The sequence below is a fragment of the Gymnoscopelus microlampas genome, assembly GCF_963454915.1.
Source record: "Gymnoscopelus microlampas genome assembly, chromosome: 14".
NCBI lineage: Eukaryota > Metazoa > Chordata > Actinopteri > Myctophiformes > Myctophidae > Gymnoscopelus > Gymnoscopelus microlampas.
Window position 1 is genome coordinate 51990799 of NC_139951.1, and position 20070 is coordinate 52010868.

Genomic DNA, 20070 nt, shown 5'->3' on the forward strand with positions numbered 1-20070 from the left:
AAAAACTGGTCAAACATTGGCCAAATTGGCAAATAATATAAGAAAGAAGCAAACATTATGAAAATAGCCAATCTACAAGCTCACAACGCCTCAAGTTGCGAGTGTGAGGCGTTGTGAGCTTGTAAATCTGCTATTTTCACAATATTTATCTGTGGAACCGAGTCAAACTAAATGTCATGCCTCAACTACTACAATTCCAAATGCTTATCAGGGTGGTGGGGTCCCCAGTTCAAATATAATTATTTTGGGCGGTCACGGCCTGAAAAGGTTGAAGTTCCTATCACACAAAGATTTGGTGGCCCCCCTGTAGTAACTCTGAGGACCCCTTTGGGTCCAGGACCCCCTGTTGAAGACCCATGGTTTAGACTGATGCTAGGTTCTTGGTTTACCTGTGATCCTAGTGTACTGAGGCAGTACACTGGCTCACTGCATTCTATGTACTGTATGTGTTTATCTTGCTTAATGTGAGTCGCTCTGGATAAGAGAGTCTGTCACTGATCTAGGATTTGATCCTTACTCCTTCCTATTGGATGATTGTCATCAGTGGAGTGTTCTACCGTGTTACGCTGTATACATCATATACCGTGCAGATTTTTTGGGGAAAAAGTGTATATTGTCTAGTTTCTACTAACCATTTCATCCATTGAAAACGTGCTAGCGTATACCCACGACCATGCGCATGTGGTCGTGGGTATACGCATTAAATAATTATCGTAGGCTATACCCCCTCAGTGCAGGCTGTGTGTGTGTGTGTGTGTGTGTGTGTGTGTGTGTGTGTGTGTGTGTGTGTGTGTGTGTGTGTGTGTGTGTGTGTGTGTGTGTGTGTGTGTGTGTGTGTGTGCGCGCACACACTTAATGTTACTTGTTAACTTCTTTGAACATAGTTGTACATTAGAGGTGAATTCTGAGTCACTCACAAAGGGCCGTAGTTGACCCAACATACCACAGGTGGACGCTAAACTATAATAACCTTCCCCACCACCCCAAAAGCCCCAGTGTGACCGCTCTGGCTGCTCTGTCTATGGCTGTAGGATCTGATCATTATTCTACTGTTGTAAAAGAGCAACAGTGAAATGAATGGATTATAAATATCACTGTGTGCATCGGTTTGTGACCTATGACCTTTGTGTTTGACCTCAGTGTGGATCCATTTTGAGGGAGTTGATCAGGATCCTGATGCAGAGAACTCCACCTTCTATATAGACCATGCACACCCTGGTTGAATGCTACCAGAGGGTAAGAAGTTAACCTTAGCACCACAAGAATATACCCTGACACCACCCTAACACCACACCCTGCCTGAGTGTTATCAAAGGACAAGACACCCATATTATTAATATTATTTTAGTTGTATGGTTAATTGGAAATTGTATTAATTAATGTATTATTCTTTTCTTTTTTTGTAATAATTATAACTGCTCTCCTCCCAACAGACGCACGCACGAGCGCGCGCACACACACACACACACACACACACACACACACACACACACACACACACACACACACACACACACACACACACACACACACACACACACACACACACACACACACACACACACAGAGATGTTTATTCATATGCATTTGTGTCAATAAAGATGTCTTGAAATCAAAACCCATCTTTTCATGGTTTTTGACGACATAGGGTTAGTTGGGTTCATGTTCATGTTTTTTGACAGTATTGTATTACAGTATGTTGTCATGGGATACTATGTAGTGTCCTATGACATGAGTTTTTTTTACTATATTGAACATAGCATAGTAGTATACAGTGTTGTGCCTGAACGCGTTCAATGAACGATCGTTCATGAACTCGTTCATATTTTGGGCGAACGTGAACTGAACGTACTGTATATCCGCTAGATGAACGTTATCGTGAACGCGTTCATTCTGGCGTTTGTGAACGGCGTTCTCTCACAGTTTAACTTCGTTCAAGAGTGTCCCAAATTTCCATGGTTACATCGGTTTGTCATGTTGTATTTCATCTTATTCTGTGTTTCCGAGACGTCTTGAACGCACCATCAGCCAAAAAAAGAGAAAAGCAAGGCGGTGTCTCACATTCATGTGCGCAGCGCGAAGTCCGAGTGAACAGTCTCATTGCAGCGACAGCTAGTGAGCAGCACAGACAGTTACGGCCACTCGGCCAGGGCGAAGAGCTGACACTTTATCCGCTCTGCGAAGCTCATTTCCCGGCCACAAGCATTTGGAAGTTGACTTGTGTCTCTTCCAAAGTATCGGTGTTGTTTCCTTGGCTTCACTGCCGACAAAATTAACTTGAAGCTGGGCTGAATTAATAAGTAAACACCGCGGAACGGCGACATGAGTTTGGGATGTCACAACAACATGTCCGTGGCTGATGCGTAGCACCGTAGCCTACAGCCAACTTTAGGACGGTAGCCCCGGCCCCCGAACCTCTGAATGAACGTATTGTAGTCTGGACGTCCGACCCGATATTTTGGCATTAAAAGTGGACTTCTGCACCTGGCTTTTGATGTTAACAGTGTCATACACTCACTTTGACAAGCCCCCAGCCCCCCCCCCCAAGATGAATGAAACTCTTTAGAAAATAGCAGATCTACAAGCTCACTGTGTTGCACCGTGACCTGTTGTGAGCTTGTAGATCGGCTATTTTCCAATAGCCAAAACTTAAATAGGGCTGAAGTGATTCATGTATTTGTAAAATCTACAAAGTAACTAGTAACTCAAGTTTTCAAATAATTAAAAATAAGTACAATATTTGCCTCTGAGATTTAGAGTAGAAGTAAGTAAGTACTGAAAACTGCTAATACTTTAGTAAAGTAAAAGTACCTAAAAATTGTACTTAAGTACAGTACTTGAATAAATGTGCTTAGTTACTTTACACCACTGGAAATAATAAATATAGGGTGCTTTGTGTATGTACACCAGAGAGGATATAAAATTAAATAAATAACATTGTTTTTTATAATGTATTGGATAAATAATAAAAGTATAGTAATAATAATAAATAATATATTGGATGCATCCTGATCCATATACAATACAATGCACTGCTTTTCAGTTCATCATTCAAGTTTGAGCCAATAAAAGATATGTGATTAATATGCGATTAATCACGCGATTAACTACACAAATCATGCGATTAATCGCGATTAAAAAATGTAATCGCCTGACAGCACTAATATATATTGAAAAAAAAGAACGAAAAATAACTGAACTAGTTCATTTTTTGAACCATGAACTTTAGTTCAAATTTTGAATTATGAACTGAACTTTGAACTAGTTCATTTTAAAAGTTGTGAACTGAACTTTGAACTAGTTCATATTTTAAGTGAACTTTCCCAACACTGGTAGTATAAACATGAGGTTTTTATGTTGTAACAGACTACACTTTGTAATGGAAGTGGTTGGCATCAATTCAATGTAAATATCAAGTCAAACAGGCAGAATGCTGTCTAAAATCAGTTAAAAACAAAATGTAGTTGATAACTATGTGGCTCAGCTTATAATTGTTCATTAAGGTGACATATATATATTTTCAGTTAAACTAATTTCAGATAATCAGAGAGAAGTTTACGTATGGGTGTAATACCACACTGTCTGACAACCTTATAGCCACTAATTATTTTTAATGTAAGCTAATGTGTTTGATTAGAAAACAACTTGAAAAGTTTTGGTCATTTAAAACTAATAATCAAATTATATGATGAAAAAACTAAACACCACATTAATAAATATAATATTAATATGGAAATATTTAAACATTTCAATATTTGTATCTTTTGACCTGCCATCTCTGCCTTCAATGTTAAATATCACGTAAAATGTGTGTTTAATGTGAAAGGCCTGGTGGTGTGAAGCACAGGATTCACATGCAGAAGGTTGGGGGTTTGAATCCTGGCTATAGCAGTTCTTTTTTTGTGTTCATAAGACGAGGAGGATGAATTCAGCCTGCCTTCCTCAGGTTGTAGAGGGAGGAGCTTAAATTATTAATAAAAAAAAAAAGCTTTTCCCCCTTTTTCTTACTCAACTTTCTGCCTCCTTTCATCTCTGCATCTTGAGCCATGTCTCCTTTCATCTCTGACATCTTGAGCCGTGTCTCCTTTCATCTCTGCCATCTTGAGCCTGTCTCCTTTCATCTCTGCCATCTTGAGCCGTTGCTGTGGGAATCGCGTTCGTATCATTTCTCTCACTGGTTGTCACCATCGTCCGAGTCTCTCTTTTACCATCTTTCTTAGTTTCGCTTTTACCATTTTTCGGGATTTCTCTTTCACCATCTTTCGGGATTTCTCTTTCAACATCTGTGAGGTTTGAACTCACAGTCTTTGCACTCCAAGGCGTTTATCTTAACCACTCTGCCACAATGGTTCATACTTAATCTGTTTTCTTGCTTGTTAAGTGAAGGATTAGAGGTACAGGTACAAGAGCCAAATACAAACTTGGAAAAATGTCCTGGCTGGGTTTGAACAGGGAACCTTCTGGTTATAAGTCCTGTGTCTAAACCGCTACACCACAGTGGTTCTTGCTAACTCTGTTCATTTGCGTGGGTGGTATTCACTGAAAGATTAGATAAAGGTGCAAGGTTCAGGTCAAAGTTGGAAAAATGTCCTAGCTGGATTTGAACTGGGAACCTTCTGGTTAAAAGTCCTGTATTTAAACCACTACACCACAATGGTTCTTGCTAACTCTGTTGACTTGCGTGGTATTCACTGAAAGATTAGATAAAGGTGCAAGAGTCAGGTAAAAGTTGGAAAAATGTCCTTGCTGGTTTCGAACTCAGACCTTCAGACAAGTCCTGTATCTAAAGCACTGCATTACAGTAGTTCTTCCTTATTCTGTTCACTTGCTCAGTCTTGACTGAAAGATTAGATAAAGGCGGCAGGTAAAAGTTGGGGGAAAAAATATGCTTGCCGAATTTGAACTGGGAACCTCCTGCTTGCAAGGCCTGTATCTAAACCACTGCACTACAGTGGTTCTTAAACTTAGTCTGTTAACTTGCGTGGTATTCACTGAAAGATTAGATAAAGGTGCAAGAGTAAGGTAAAAGTTGGAAAAACGTCCTAGTTGGATTTGAACCGGGAACCTTCCAGTTACAAGCCCTGTATCTGAACCGCTAAACCACAGTGGTTCTTACTAACTCTGTTCACTTCCGTGGGTGGTATTCACTGAAAGATTAGATAAAGGCGCAAGAGTCAGGTAAAAGTTGGAAAAATGTCCTGGCTGGGTTTGAACTGGGATCCTTCTGGTTGCAAGTCCTGCATCTAAACGACTACACCACAGTGGTCCTAACTTACTCTGTTCACTTGCGTGATATTCACTGAAAGATTAGATAAAGGTGCAAGAGTCAGGTAAAAGTTGGAAATTTTCGTTTCGGTAAAAAGAAAATGTACTAAGTCCAGAGCTCGATGAATGTTAGGGACGAAAAAAAAAGTCACTAAAAAGTACTAACATTCAACTCTAAATTTAAAATTTACCGAAACTTTCGTTTCGGTAAAAAGAAAATCTTTTCGGTAAAAAGAAAATGTACAAAGTCCAAAACTCGATGAATGTTAGGGACGAAAAAAAAGTCACTACAAGGTACTAACATTCAACTCTAAATTTAAAATTTACCGAAACTTTCGTTTCGGTAAAAAGAAAATCGTTTCGGTAAAAAGAAAATGTACTAAGTCCAGAGCTCGATGAATGTTAGGGACGAAAAAAAAAGTCACTACAATGTACTAATATTCAACTCTAAATTTAAAATTTACCGAAACTTTCGTTTCGGTAAAAAGAAAATCGTTTCAGTAAAAAGAAAATCGTTTCGGTAAAAAGAAAATCGTTTCGGTAAAAAGAAAATGTACTAAGTCCAGAGCTCGATGAATGTTAGGGACAAAAAAAAAAGTCACTACAAAGTACTAACATTCAACTCTAAATTTTAAATTTAAAGAAAATCGTTTCGGTAAAAAGAAAATGTACTAAGTCCAGAGCATGATGAATGTTAGGGACGAAAAAAAAAAAGTCACTACAAAGTACTAACATTCAACTCTAAATTTAAAATTTACCGAAACTTTCGTTTCGGTAAAAAGAAAATTGTTTCGGTAAAAAGAAAATGTACTAAGTCCAGAGCTCGATGAATGCTAGGGACGAAAAAAAATGTCACTACAAAGTACTAACATTCAACTCTAAATTTGAAATTTACCGAAACTCTCGTTTCGGTAAAGAGAAAATCGTTTCGGTAAAAAGAAAATGTACCAAGTCCAGAGCTCGATGAATGTTGGGGACGAAAAAAAGAGTCACTACAAAGTACTAACATTCAACTCTAAATTTAAAATGTACCGAAACTTTCGTTTCGGTAAAAAGAAAATCGTTTCGGTAAAAAGAAAATGTACTAAGTCCAGAGCTCAATGAATGTTAGGGACGAAAAAAAAAGTCACTACAAAGTACCAACATTCAACTCTAAATTTAAAATTTACCAAAAGAAAACGTACAAAGTCCAGAGCTCGATGAATGTTAGGGACGAAAAAAAAAGTCACTACAAGGTACTAACATTCAACTCTAAATTTAAAATTTAGAGTTGAAACGTTTCGGTAAAAAGAAAATGTACTAAGTCCAGGTGACAAAAAATGACGAAAAATGCTGGTGACGAAAAAATGCTGGTGACGAAAAATGATGAAAAATACTGGTGACGAAAAAATGCTGGTGACGAAAAAATGCTGGTGACAAAAAATGACGAAAAATGCTGGTGACGAAAAATGACGAAAAATGCTGGAGACTAAAAATAACGAAAAATGCTGCTGACGAAAAAATGCTGGTGACGAAAAATGATGAAAAATGCTGGTGACGAAAAAAATGCTGGTGACGAAAAATGACGAAAAATGCTGGTGACGAAAAAATGCTGGTGACGAAAAATGCTGGTGACGAAAAATGACGAAAAATGCTGGTGACAAAAAAATGCTGGTGACGAAAAATGACGAAAAATGCTGGTGACGAAAAAATGCTGGTGACCAAAAATGACGAAAAATGCTGGTGACGAAAAAATGCTGGTGACGAAAAATGACGAAAAATGCTGGTGACGAAAAATGCTGGTGACGAAAAAAATGCTGGTGACGAAAAATGACGAAAAATGCTAGTGACGAAAAATATGCTGGTGACGAAAAATGACGAAAAATGCTAGTGACGAAAAATGACGAAAAATGCTGGTGACGAAAAAACGCTGGTGACGAAAAATGATGAAAAATGCTGGTGACGAAAAAATGCTGGTGACGAAAAATGCTGGTGACGAAAAAAATGCTGGTGACGAAAAATGACGAAAAATGCTGGTGACGAAAAAATGCTGGTGACGAAAAATGCTGGTGACGAAAAAATGCTGGTGACGAAAAATGCTGGTGACGAAAAAATGCTGGTGACAAAAAATGACGAAAAATGCTGGTGACGAAAAAAATGCTGGTGACGAAAAATGACGAAAAATGCTGGTGAAGCAAAAATGCTGGTGACGAAAAATGGCGAAAAATGCTGGTGACGAAAAAATGCTGGTGACGAAAAAATGCTGGTGACGAAAAATGACGAAAAAATGCTGGTGACGAAAAATGATGAAAAATGCTGGTGACGAAAAAATGCTGGTGACGAAAAATGACGAAAGATGCTGGTGACGAAAAATGACGAAAAAATGCTGGTGACGAAAAATGATGAAAAATGCTGGTGACGAAAAAATGCAGGTGACGAAAAATGCTGGTGACGAAAAAATGCTGGTGACGAAAAATGACGAAAAATGCTGGTGACGAAAAAATGCTGGTGACGAAAAATGATGAAAAATGCTGGTGACGAAAAATGATGAAAAATGCTGGTGACGAAAAAATGCAGGTGACGAAAAATGCTGGTGACGAAAAAATGCTGGTGACAAAAAATGACGAAAAATGCTGGTGACGAAAAAATGCTGGTGACGAAAAATGACGAAAAATGCTGGTGACGAAAAATGCTGGTGACGAAAAAAATGCTGGTGACGAAAAATGACGAAAAGTGCTGGTGACGAAAAATGACGAAAAATGCTGGTGACGAAACAATGCTGGTGACGAAAAATGATGAAAAATGCTGGAGACGAAAAAATGCTGGTGACGAAAAATGCTGGTGACGAAAAAAATGCTGGTGACGAAAAAATGCTGGTGACGAAAAATGACAAAAAAATGCTGGTGACGAAAAATGACTAAAAATGCTGGTGACGAAAACATGCTGGTGACGAAAAATGGCGAAAAATGCTGGTGACGAAAAAATGCTGGTGACGAAAAATGACGAAAGATGCTGGTGACGAAAAATGACGAAAAAATGCTGGTGACGAAAAATGATGAAAAATGCTTGTGACGAAAAAATGCTGGTGACGAAAAATGACGAAAGATGCTGGTGACGAAAAAATGCAGGTGACGAAAAATGCTGGTGACGAAAAAATGCTGGTGACAAAAAATGACGAAAAATGCTGGTGACGAAAAAATAGTACTAACATTCAACTCTAAATTTAAAATTTACCGAAACTTTCGTTTCGGTAAAAAGAAAATGTACTAAGTCCAGAGCTCGATGAATGTTAGGGACGGAAAAAAAAGTCACTACAAAGTACTAACATTCAAGTCTAAATTTTAAATTTACCGAAACTTTTGTTTCGGTAAAGAGAAAATCGTTTCGGTAAAAAGAAAATGTATTAAGATGACGAAAAATGCTGGTGACGAAAAAATGCTGGTGACTTAAAATGATGAAAAATGCTGGTGACGAAAAAATGTTGGTGACAAAAAATGATGAAAAATGCTCGTGACGAAAAAATGCTGGTGACGAAAAAATGCTGGTGACGAAAAATGACTAAAAATGCTGGTGACGAAAAAATGCTGGTGACGAAAAATGCTGGTGACGAAAAAATGCTGGTGACGAAAAATGCTGGTGACGAAAAAATGCTGGTGACAAAAAATGACGAAAAATGCTGGTGACGAAAAAAATGCTGGTGACGAAAAATGACGAAAAATGCTGGTGAAGCAAAAATGCTGGTGACGAAAAATGGCAAAAAATGCTGGTGACGAAAAAATGCTGGTGACGAAAAAATGCTGGTGACGAAAAATGACGAAAGATGCTGGTGACGAAAAATGACGAAAAAATGCTGGTGACGAAAAATGATGAAAAATGCTGGTGACGAAAAAATGCTGGTGACGAAAAATGACGAAAAATGCTGGTGACGAAAAATGACGAAAAAATGCTGGTGACGAAAAATGATGAAAAATGCTGGTGACGAAAAAATGCAGGTGACGAAAAATGCTGGTGACGAAAAAATGCTGGTGACAAAAAATGACGAAAAATGCTGGTGACGAAAAAATGCTGGTGACGAAAAATGACGAAAAATGCTGGTGACGAAAAAAATGCTGGTGACGAAAAATGACGAAAAATGCTGGTGATGAAAAATGACGAAAAATGCTGGTGACGAAAAAATGCTGGTGACGAAAAATGATGAAAAATGCTGGAGACGAAAAAATGCTGGTGACGAAAAATGCTGGTGACGAAAAAAATGCTGGAGACGAAAAAATGCTGGTGACGAAAAATGACAAAAAAATGCTGGTGACGAAAAATGACTAGAAATGCTGGTGACGAAAAAATGCAGTTGACGAAGAATGACGAAAAATGCTGGTGACGAAAAATTACGAATAATGCTGGTGACGAAAAAATGCTGGTGACGGAAAATGATGAAAAATGCTGGTGACAAAAAAAATGCTGGTGACCAAAAATGACGAAAAATGCTGGTGACGAAAAAATGCTGGTGACGAAAAATGACGAATAATGCTGGTGACGAAAAATAACGAAAAATGCTGGTGACGAAAAATGCTGGTGACGAAAAAAATGCTGGTGACGAAAAATGACGAAAAATGCTGGTGACGAAAAATGACGAAAAATGCTGGTGACGAAAAATGACGAAAAATGCTGGTGACGAAAAAATGCTGGTGACGAAAAATGATGAAAAATGCTGGTGACGAAAAAATGCTGGTGACGAAAAATGCTGGTGACGAAAAAAATGCTGGTGACGAAAAATGACGAAAAATGCTGGTGAAGAAAAAATGCTGGTGACGAAAAATGGCGGAAAATGCTGGTGACGAAAAAAATGCTGGTGACGAAAAAATGCTGGTGACGAAAAATGACAAAAAAATGCTGGTGACGAAAAATGACTAAAAATGCTGGTGACGAAAAAATGCTGGTGACGAAAAATGACGAAAAATGCTGGTGACGAAAAATAACGAAAAATGCTGGTGACAAAAAATGCTGGTGACGAAAAAAATGCTGGTGACGAAAAATGACGAAAAATGCTGGTGACGAAAAATGACGAAAAATGCTGGTGACGAAAAATGACGAAAAATGCTGGTGACGAAAACATGCTGGTGACGAAAAATGATGAAAAATGCTGGTGACGAAAAAATGCTGGTGACGAAAAATGCTGGTGACGAAAAAAATGCTGGTGACGAAAAATGACGAAAAATGCTGGTGAAGAAAAAATGCTGGTGACGAAAAATGGCGGAAAATGCTGGTGACGAAAAAATACTGTTGACGAAAAATGACTAAAAATGCTGGTGACGAAAACATGCTGGTGACGAAAAATGGCGAAAAATGCTGGTGACGAAAAAATGCTAATGACGAAAAATGACGAAAGATGCTGGTGACGAAAAATGACGAAAAAATAAGGTGACGAAAAATGATGAAAAATGCTGGTGACGAAAAAATGCAGGTGACGAAAAATGCTGGTGACGAAAAAATGCTGGTGACAAAAAATGACGAAAAATGCTGGTGACGAAAAAATGCTGGTGACGAAAAATGACGAAAAATGCTGGTGACGAAAAATGCTGGTGACGAAAGAAATGCTGGTGACGAAAAATGACGAAAAATGCTGGTGACGAAAAATGACGAAAAATGCTGGTGACGAAAAAATGCTGGTGACGAAAAATGATGAAAAATGCTGGTGACGAAAAATGATGAAAAATGCTGGTGACGAAAAATGCAGGTGACGAAAAATGCTGGTGACGAAAAAATGCTGGTGACAAAAAATGACGAAAAATGCTGGTGACGAAAAAATGCTGGTGACGAAAAATGACGAAAAATGCTGGTGACGAAAAATGCTGGTGACGAAAAAAATGCTGGTGACGAAAAATGACGAAAAATGCTGGTGACGAAAAATGACGAAAAATGCTGGTGACGAAACAATGCTGGTGACGAAAAATGATGAAAAATGCTGGAGACGAAAAAATGCTAGTGACGAAAAATGCTGGTGACGAAAAAAATGCTGGTGACGAAAAAATGTTGGTGACGAAAAATGACAAAAAAATGCTGGTGACGAAAAATGACTAAAAATGCTGGTGACGAAAACATGCTGGTGACGAAAAATGGCGAAAAATGCTGGTGACGAAAAAATGCTGGTGACGCAAAATGACGAAAGATGCTGGTGACGAAAAATGACGAAAAAATGCTGGTGACGAAAAATGATGAAAAATGCTGGTGACGAAAAAATGCTGGTGACGAAAAATGCTGGTGACGAAAAAATGCTGGTGACGAAAAATGCTGGTGACGAAAAAATGCTGGTGACAAAAAATGATGAAAAATGCTGGTGACGAAAAAAATGCTGGTGCCGAAAAATGACGAAAAATGCTGGTGAAGCAAAAATGCTGGTGACGAAAAATGGCGAAAAATGCTGGTGACGGAAAAATGCTGGTGACGAAAAAATGCTGGTGACGAAAAATGACGAAAGATGCTGGTGACGAAAAATGACGAAAAAATGCTGGTGACGAAAAATGATGAAAAAAGCTGGTGACGAAAAAATGCTGGTGACGAAAAATGACGAAAGATGCTGGTGACGAAAAATGACGAAAAAATGCTGGTGACGAAAAATGATGAAAAATGCCGGTGACGAAAAAATGCAGGTGACGAAAAATGCTGGTGACGAAAAAATGCTGGTGACAAAAAATGACGAAAAATGCTGGTGACGAAAAATGATGAAAAATGCTGGTGACGAAAAAATGCAGGTGACGAAAAATGCTGGTGACGAAAAAATGCTGGTGACAAAAAATGACGAAAAATGCTGGTGACGAAAAAATGCTGGTGACGAAAAATGACGAAAAATGCTGGTGACGAAAAATGCTGGTGACGAAAAAAATGCTGGTGACGAAAAATGACGAAAAATGCTGGTGACGAAAAATGACGAAAAATGCTGGTGACGAAACAATGCTGGTGACGAAAAATGATGAAAAATGCTGGAGACGAAAAAATGTTGGTGACGAAAAATGCTGGTGACGAAAAAAATGCTGGTGACGAAAAAATGCTGGTGACGAAAAATGACAAAAAAATGCTGGTGACGAAAAATGGCTAAAAATGCTGGTGACGAAAACATGCTGGTGACGAAAAATGGCGAAAAATGCTGGTGACGAAAAAATGCTGGTGACGAAAAATGACGAAAGATGCTGGTGACGAAAAATGACGAAAAAATGCTGGTGACGAAAAATGATGAAAAATGCTGGTGACGAAAAAATGCAGGTGACGAAAAATGCTGGTGACGAAAAAATGCTGGTGACAAAAAATGACGAAAAATGCTGGTGACGAAAAAATGCTGGTGACGAAAAATGACGAAAAATGCTGGTGACGAAAAATGCTGGTGACGAAAAAAATGCTGGTGACGAAAAATGACGAAAAATGCTGGTGACGAAAAATGACGAAAAATGCTGGTGACGAAACAATGCTGGTGACGAAAAATGATGAAAAATGCTGGAGACGAAAAAATGCTGGTGACGAAAAATGCTGGTGACGAAAAAAATGCTGGTGACGGAAAAATGCTGGTGACGAAAAATGAAAAAAAATGCTGGTGACGAAAAATGACTAAAAATGCTGGTGACGAAAACATGCTGGTGACGAAAAATGGCGAAAAATGCTGGTGACGAAAAAATGCTGGTGACGAAAAATGACAAAAGATGCTGGTGACGAAAAATGACGAAAAAATGCTGGTGACGAAAAATGATGAAAAATGCTGGTGACGAAAAAATGCTGGTGACGAAAAATGACGAAAGATGCTGGTGACGAAAAAATGCAGGTGACGAAAAATGCTGGTGACGAAAAAATGCTGGTGACGAAAAATGACGAAAGATGCTGGTGACGAAAAAATGCAGGTGACGAAAAATGCTGGTGACGAAAAAATGCTGGTGACAAAAAATGACGAAAAATGCTGGTGACGAAAAAAATGCTGGTGACGAAAAATGACGAAAAATGCTGGTGAAGCAAAAATGCTGGTGGCGAAAAATGCTGGTGACGAAAAAATGCTGGTGACGAAAAAATGCTGGTGACGAAAAATGACGAAAGATGCTGGTGACGAAAAATGACGAAAAAATGCTGGTGACGAAAAATGATGAAAAATGCTGGTGACGAAAAAATGCTGGTGACGAAAAATGACGAAAGATGCTGGTGACGAAAAATGACGAAAAAATGCTGGTGACGAAAAATGATGAAAAATGCTGGTGACGAAAAAATGCAGGTGACGAAAAATGCTGGTGACGAAAAAATGATGGTGACGAAAAATGACGAAAAATGCTGGTGACGAAAAAATGCTGGTGACGAAAAATGATGAAAAATGCTGGTGACGAAAAATGATGAAAAATGCTGGTGACGAAAAAATGCAGGTGACGAAAAATGCTGGTGACGAAAAAATGCTGGTGACAAAAAATGACGAAAAATGCTGGTGACGAAAAAATGCTGGTGACGAAAAATGACGAAAAATGCTGGTGACGAAAAATGCTGGTGACGAAAAAAATGCTGGTGACGAAAAATGACGAAAAGTGCTGGTGACGAAAAATGACGAAAAATGCTGGTGACGAAACAATGCTGGTGACGAAAAATGATGAAAAATGCTGGAGACGAAAAAATGCTGGTGACGAAAAATGCTGGTGACGAAAAAAATGCTGGTGACGAAAAATGACGAAAGATGCTGGTGACGAAAAATGACGAAAAAATGCTGGTGACGAAAAATGATGAAAAATGCTTGTGACGAAAAAATGCTGGTGACGAAAAATGACGAAAGATGCTGGTGACGAAAAAATGCAGGTGACGAAAAATGCTGGTGACGAAAAAATGCTGGTGACAAAAAATGACGAAAAATGCTGGTGACGAAAAAATAGTACTAACATTCAACTCTAAATTTAAAATTTACCGAAACTTTCGTTTCGGTAAAAAGAAAATGTACTAAGTCCAGAGCTCGATGAATGTTAGGGACGGAAAAAAAAGTCACTACAAAGTACTAACATTCAAGTCTAAATTTTAAATTTACCGAAACTTTTGTTTCGGTAAAGAGAAAATCGTTTCGGTAAAAAGAAAATGTATTAAGATGACGAAAAATGCTGGTGACGAAAAAATGCTGGTGACTTAAAATGATGAAAAATGCTGGTGACGAAAAAATGTTGGTGACAAAAAATGATGAAAAATGCTCGTGACGAAAAAATGCTGGTGACGAAAAAATGCTGGTGACGAAAAATGACGAAAAATGCTGGTGACGAAAAAATGCTGGTGACGAAAAATGCTGGTGACGAAAAAATGCTGGTGACAAAAAATGACGAAAAATGCTGGTGACGAAAAAAATGCTGGTGACGAAAAATGACGAAAAATGCTGGTGAAGCAAAAATGCTGGTGACGAAAAATGGCGAAAAATGCTGGTGACGAAAAAATGCTGGTGACGAAAAAATGCTGGTGACGAAAAATGACGAAAGATGCTGGTGACGAAAAATGACGAAAAAATGCTGGTGACGAAAAATGATGAAAAATGCTGGTGACGAAAAAATGCTGGTGACGAAAAATGACGAAAAATGCTGGTGACGAAAAATGACGAAAAAATGCTGGTGACGAAAAATGATGAAAAATGCTGGTGACGAAAAAATGCAGGTGACGAAAAATGCTGGTGACGAAAAAATGCTGGTGACAAAAAATGACGAAAAATGCTGGTGACGAAAAAATGCTGGTGACGAAAAATGCTGGTGACGAAAAAAATGCTGGTGACGAAAAATGACGAAAAATGCTGGTGATGAAAAATGACGAAAAATGCTGGTGACGAAAAAATGCTGGTGACGAAAAATGATGAAAAATGCTGGAGACGAAAAAATGCTGGTGACGAAAAATGCTGGTGACGAAAAAAATGCTGGTGACGAAAAAATGCTGGTGACGAAAAATGACAAAAAAATGCTGGTGACGAAAAATGACTAAAAATGCTGGTGACGAAAAAATGCTGTTGACGAAGAATGACGAAAAATGCTGGTGACGAAAAATTACGAATAATGCTGGTGACGAAAAAATGCTGGTGACGGAAAATGATGAAAAATGCTGGTGACAAAAAAAATGCTGGTGACGAAAAATGACGAAAAATGCTGGTGACGAAAAAAATGCTGGTGACGAAAAATGACGAAAAATGCTGGTGACGAAAAATGACGAAAAATGCTGGTGACGAAAAATGACGAAAAATGCTGGTGACGAAAAAATGCTGGTGACGAAAAATGATGAAAAATGCTGGTGACGAAAAAATGCTGGTGACGAAAAATGCTGGTGACGAAAAAAATGCTGGTGACGAAAAATGACGAAAAATGCTGGTGAAGAAAAAATGCTGGTGACGAAAAATGGCGGAAAATGCTGGTGACGAAAAAAATGCTGGTGACGAAAAAATGCTGGTGACGAAAAATGACAAAAAAATGCTGGTGACGAAAAATGACTAAAAATGCTGGTGACGAAAAAATGCTGTTGACGAAGAATGACGAAAAATGCTGGTGACGAAAAATTACGAATAATGCTGGTGACGAAAAAATGCTGGTGACGGAAAATGATGAAAAATGCTGGTGACAAAAAAAATGCTGGTGACGAAAAATGACGAAAAATGCTGGTGACGAAAAAATGCTGGTGACGAAAAATGACGAAAAATGCTGGTGACGAAAAATAACGAAAAATGCTGGTGACAAAAAATGCTGGTGACGAAAAAAATGCTGGTGACGAAAAATGACGAAAAATGCTGGTGACGAAAAATGACGAAAAATGCTGGTGACGAAAAATGACGAAAAATGCTGGTGACGAAAAAATGCTGGTGACGAAAAATGATGAAAAATGCTGGTGACGAAAAAATGCTGGTGACGAAAAATGCTGGTGACGAAAAAAATGCTGGTGACGAAAAATGACGAAAAATGCTGGTGAAGAAAAAATGCTGGTGACGAAAAATGGCGGAAAATGCTGGTGACGAAAAAATACTGTTGACGAAAAATGACTAAAAATGCTGGTGACGAAAACATGCTGGTGACGAAAAATGGCGAAAAATGCTGGTGACGAAAAAATGCTAATGACGAAAAATGACGAAAGATGCTGGTGACGAAAAATGACGAAAAAATAAGGTGACGAAAAATGATGAAAAATGCTGGTGACGAAAAAATGCAGGTGACGAAAAATGCTGGTGACGAAAAAATGCTGGTGACAAAAAATGACGAAAAATGCTGGTGACGAAAAAATGCTGGTGACGAAAAATGACGAAAAATGCTGGTGACGAAAAATGCTGGTGACGAAAAAAATGCTGGTGACGAAAAATGACGAAAAATGCTGGTGACGAAAAATGACGAAAAATGCTGGTGACGAAAAAATGCTGGTGACGAAAAATGATGAAAAATGCTGGTGACGAAAAATGATGAAAAATGCTGGTGACGAAAAAATGCAGGTGACGAAAAATGCTGGTGACGAAAAAATGCTGGTGACAAAAAATGACGAAAAATGCTGGTGACGAAAAAATGCTGGTGACGAAAAATGACGAAAAATGCTGGTGACGAAAAATGCTGGTGACGAAAAAAATGCTGGTGACGAAAAATGACGAAAAATGCTGGTGACGAAAAATGACGAAAAATGCTGGTGACGAAACAATGCTGGTGACGAAAAATGATGAAAAATGCTGGAGACGAAAAAATGCTAGTGACGAAAAATGCTGGTGACGAAAAAAATGCTGGTGACGAAAAAATGTTGGTGACGAAAAATGACAAAAAAATGCTGGTGACGAAAAATGACTAAAAATGCTGGTGACGAAAACATGCTGGTGACGAAAAATGGCGAAAAATGCTGGTGACGAAAAAATGCTGGTGACGCAAAATGACGAAAGATGCTGGTGACGAAAAATGACGAAAAAATGCTGGTGACGAAAAATGATGAAAAATGCTGGTGACGAAAAAATGCTGGTGACGAAAAATGCTGGTGACGAAAAAATGCTGGTGACGAAAAATGCTGGTGACGAAAAAATGCTGGTGACAAAAAATGATGAAAAATGCTGGTGACGAAAAAAATGCTGGTGCCGAAAAATGACGAAAAATGCTGGTGAAGCAAAAATGCTGGTGACGAAAAATGGCGAAAAATGCTGGTGACGGAAAAATGCTGGTGACGAAAAAATGCTGGTGACGAAAAATGACGAAAGATGCTGGTGACGAAAAATGACGAAAAAATGCTGGTGACGAAAAATGATGAAAAAAGCTGGTGACGAAAAAATGCTGGTGACGAAAAATGACGAAAGATGCTGGTGACGAAAAATGACGAAAAAATGCTGGTGACGAAAAATGATGAAAAATGCTGGTGACGAAAAAATGCAGGTGACGAAAAATGCTGGTGACGAAAAAATGCTGGTGACAAAAAATGACGAAAAATGCTGGTGACGAAAAATGATGAAAAATGCTGGTGACGAAAAAATGCAGGTGACGAAAAATGCTGGTGACGAAAAAATGCTGGTGACAAAAAATGACGAAAAATGCTGGTGACGAAAAAATGCTGGTGACGAAAAATGACGAAAAATGCTGGTGACGAAAAATGCTGGTGACGAAAAAAATGCTGGTGACGAAAAATGACGAAAAATGCTGGTGACGAAAAATGACGAAAAATGCTGGTGACGAAACAATGCTGGTGACGAAAAATGATGAAAAATGCTGGAGACGAAAAAATGTTGGTGACGAAAAATGCTGGTGACGAAAAAAATGCTGGTGACGAAAAAATGCTGGTGACGAAAAATGACAAAAAAATGCTGGTGACGAAAAATGACTAAAAATGCTGGTGACGAAAACATGCTGGTGACGAAAAATGGCGAAAAATGCTGGTGACGAAAAAATGCTGGTGACGAAAAATGACGAAAGATGCTGGTGACGAAAAATGACGAAAAAATGCTGGTGACGAAAAATGATGAAAAATGCTGGTGACGAAAAAAATGCTGGTGACGAAAAAATGCTGGTGACGAAAAATGACAAAAAAATGCTGGTGACGAAAAATGACTAAAAATGCTGGTGACGAAAACATGCTGGTGACGAAAAATGGCGAAAAATGCTGGTGACGAAAAAATGCTGGTGACGAAAAATGACGAAAGATGCTGGTGACGAAAAATGACGAAAAAATGCTGGTGACGAAAAATGACGAAAAATGCTGGTGACGAAAAATGACGAAAAATGCTGGTGACGAAAAAATGCTGGTGACAAAAAATGATGAAAAATGCTGGAGACGAAAAAATGCTGGTGACGAAAAATGCTGGTGACGAAAAAAATGCTGGTGACGGAAAAATGCTGGTGACGAAAAATGACGAAAAATGCTGGTGACGAAAAATGACTAAAAATGCTGGTGACGAAACAATGCTGGTGACGAAAAATGATGAAAAATGCTGGAGACGAAAAAATGCTGGTGACGAAAAATGCTGGTGACGAAAAAAATGCTGGTGACGGAAAAATGCTGGTGACGAAAAATGAAAAAAAATGCTGGTGACGAAAAATGACTAAAAATGCTGGTGACGAAAACATGCTGGTGACGAAAAATGGCGAAAAATGCTGGTGACGAAAAAATGCTGGTGACGAAAAATGACGAAAGATGCTGGTGACGAAAAATGACGAAAAAATGCTGGTGACGAAAAATGATGAAAAATGCTGGTGACGAAAAAATGCTGGTGACGAAAAATGACGAAAGATGCTGGTGACGAAAAAATGCAGGTGACGAAAAATGCTGGTGACGAAAAAATGCTGGTGACGAAAAATGACGAAAGATGCTGGTGACGAAAAAATGCAGGTGACGAAAAATGCTGGTGACGAAAAAATGCTGGTGACAAAAAATGACGAAAAATGCTGGTGACGAAAAAAATGCTGGTGACGAAAAATGACGAAAAATGCTGGTGAAGCAAAAATGCTGGTGACGAAAAATGGCGAAAAATGCTGGTGACGAAAAAATGCTGGTGACGAAAAAATGCTGGTGACGAAAAATGACGAAAGATGCTGGTGACGAAAAATGACGAAAAAATGCTGGTGACGAAAAATGATGAAAAATGCTGGTGACGAAAAAATGCTGGTGACGAAAAATGACGAAAGATGCTGGTGACGAAAAATGACGAAAAAATGCTGGTGACGAAAAATGATGAAAAATGCTGGTGACGAAAAAATGCAGGTGACGAAAAATGCTGGTGACGAAAAAATGCTGGTGACAAAAAATGACAAGATGCTGGTGACGAAAAAATGCTGGTGACGAAAAATGACGAAAAATGCTGGTGACGAAAAATGCTGGTGACGAAAAAAATGCTGGTGACGAAAAATGACGAAAAATGCTGGTGACGAAAAATGACGAAAAATGCTGGTGACGAAACAATGCTGGTGACGAAAAATGATGAAAAATGCTGGAGACGAAAAAATGCTGGTGACGAAAAATGCTGGTGACGAAAAAAATGCTGGTGACGAAAAAATGCTGGTGACGAAAAATGACAAAAAAATGCTGGTGACGAAAAATGACTAAAAATGCTGGTGACGAAAACATGCTGGTGACGAAAAATGGCGAAAAATGCTGGTGACGAAAAAATGCTGGTGACGAAAAATGACGAAAGATGCTGGTGACGAAAAATGACGAAAAAATGCTGGTGACGAAAAATGATGAAAAATGCTGGTGACGAAAAATGACGAAAGATGCTGGTGACGAAAAAATGCAGGTGACGAAAAATGCTGGTGACGAAAAAATGCTGGTGACAAAAAATGACGAAAAATGCTGGTGACGAAAAAATAGTACTAACATTCAACTCTAAATTTAAAATTTACCGAAACTTTCGTTTCG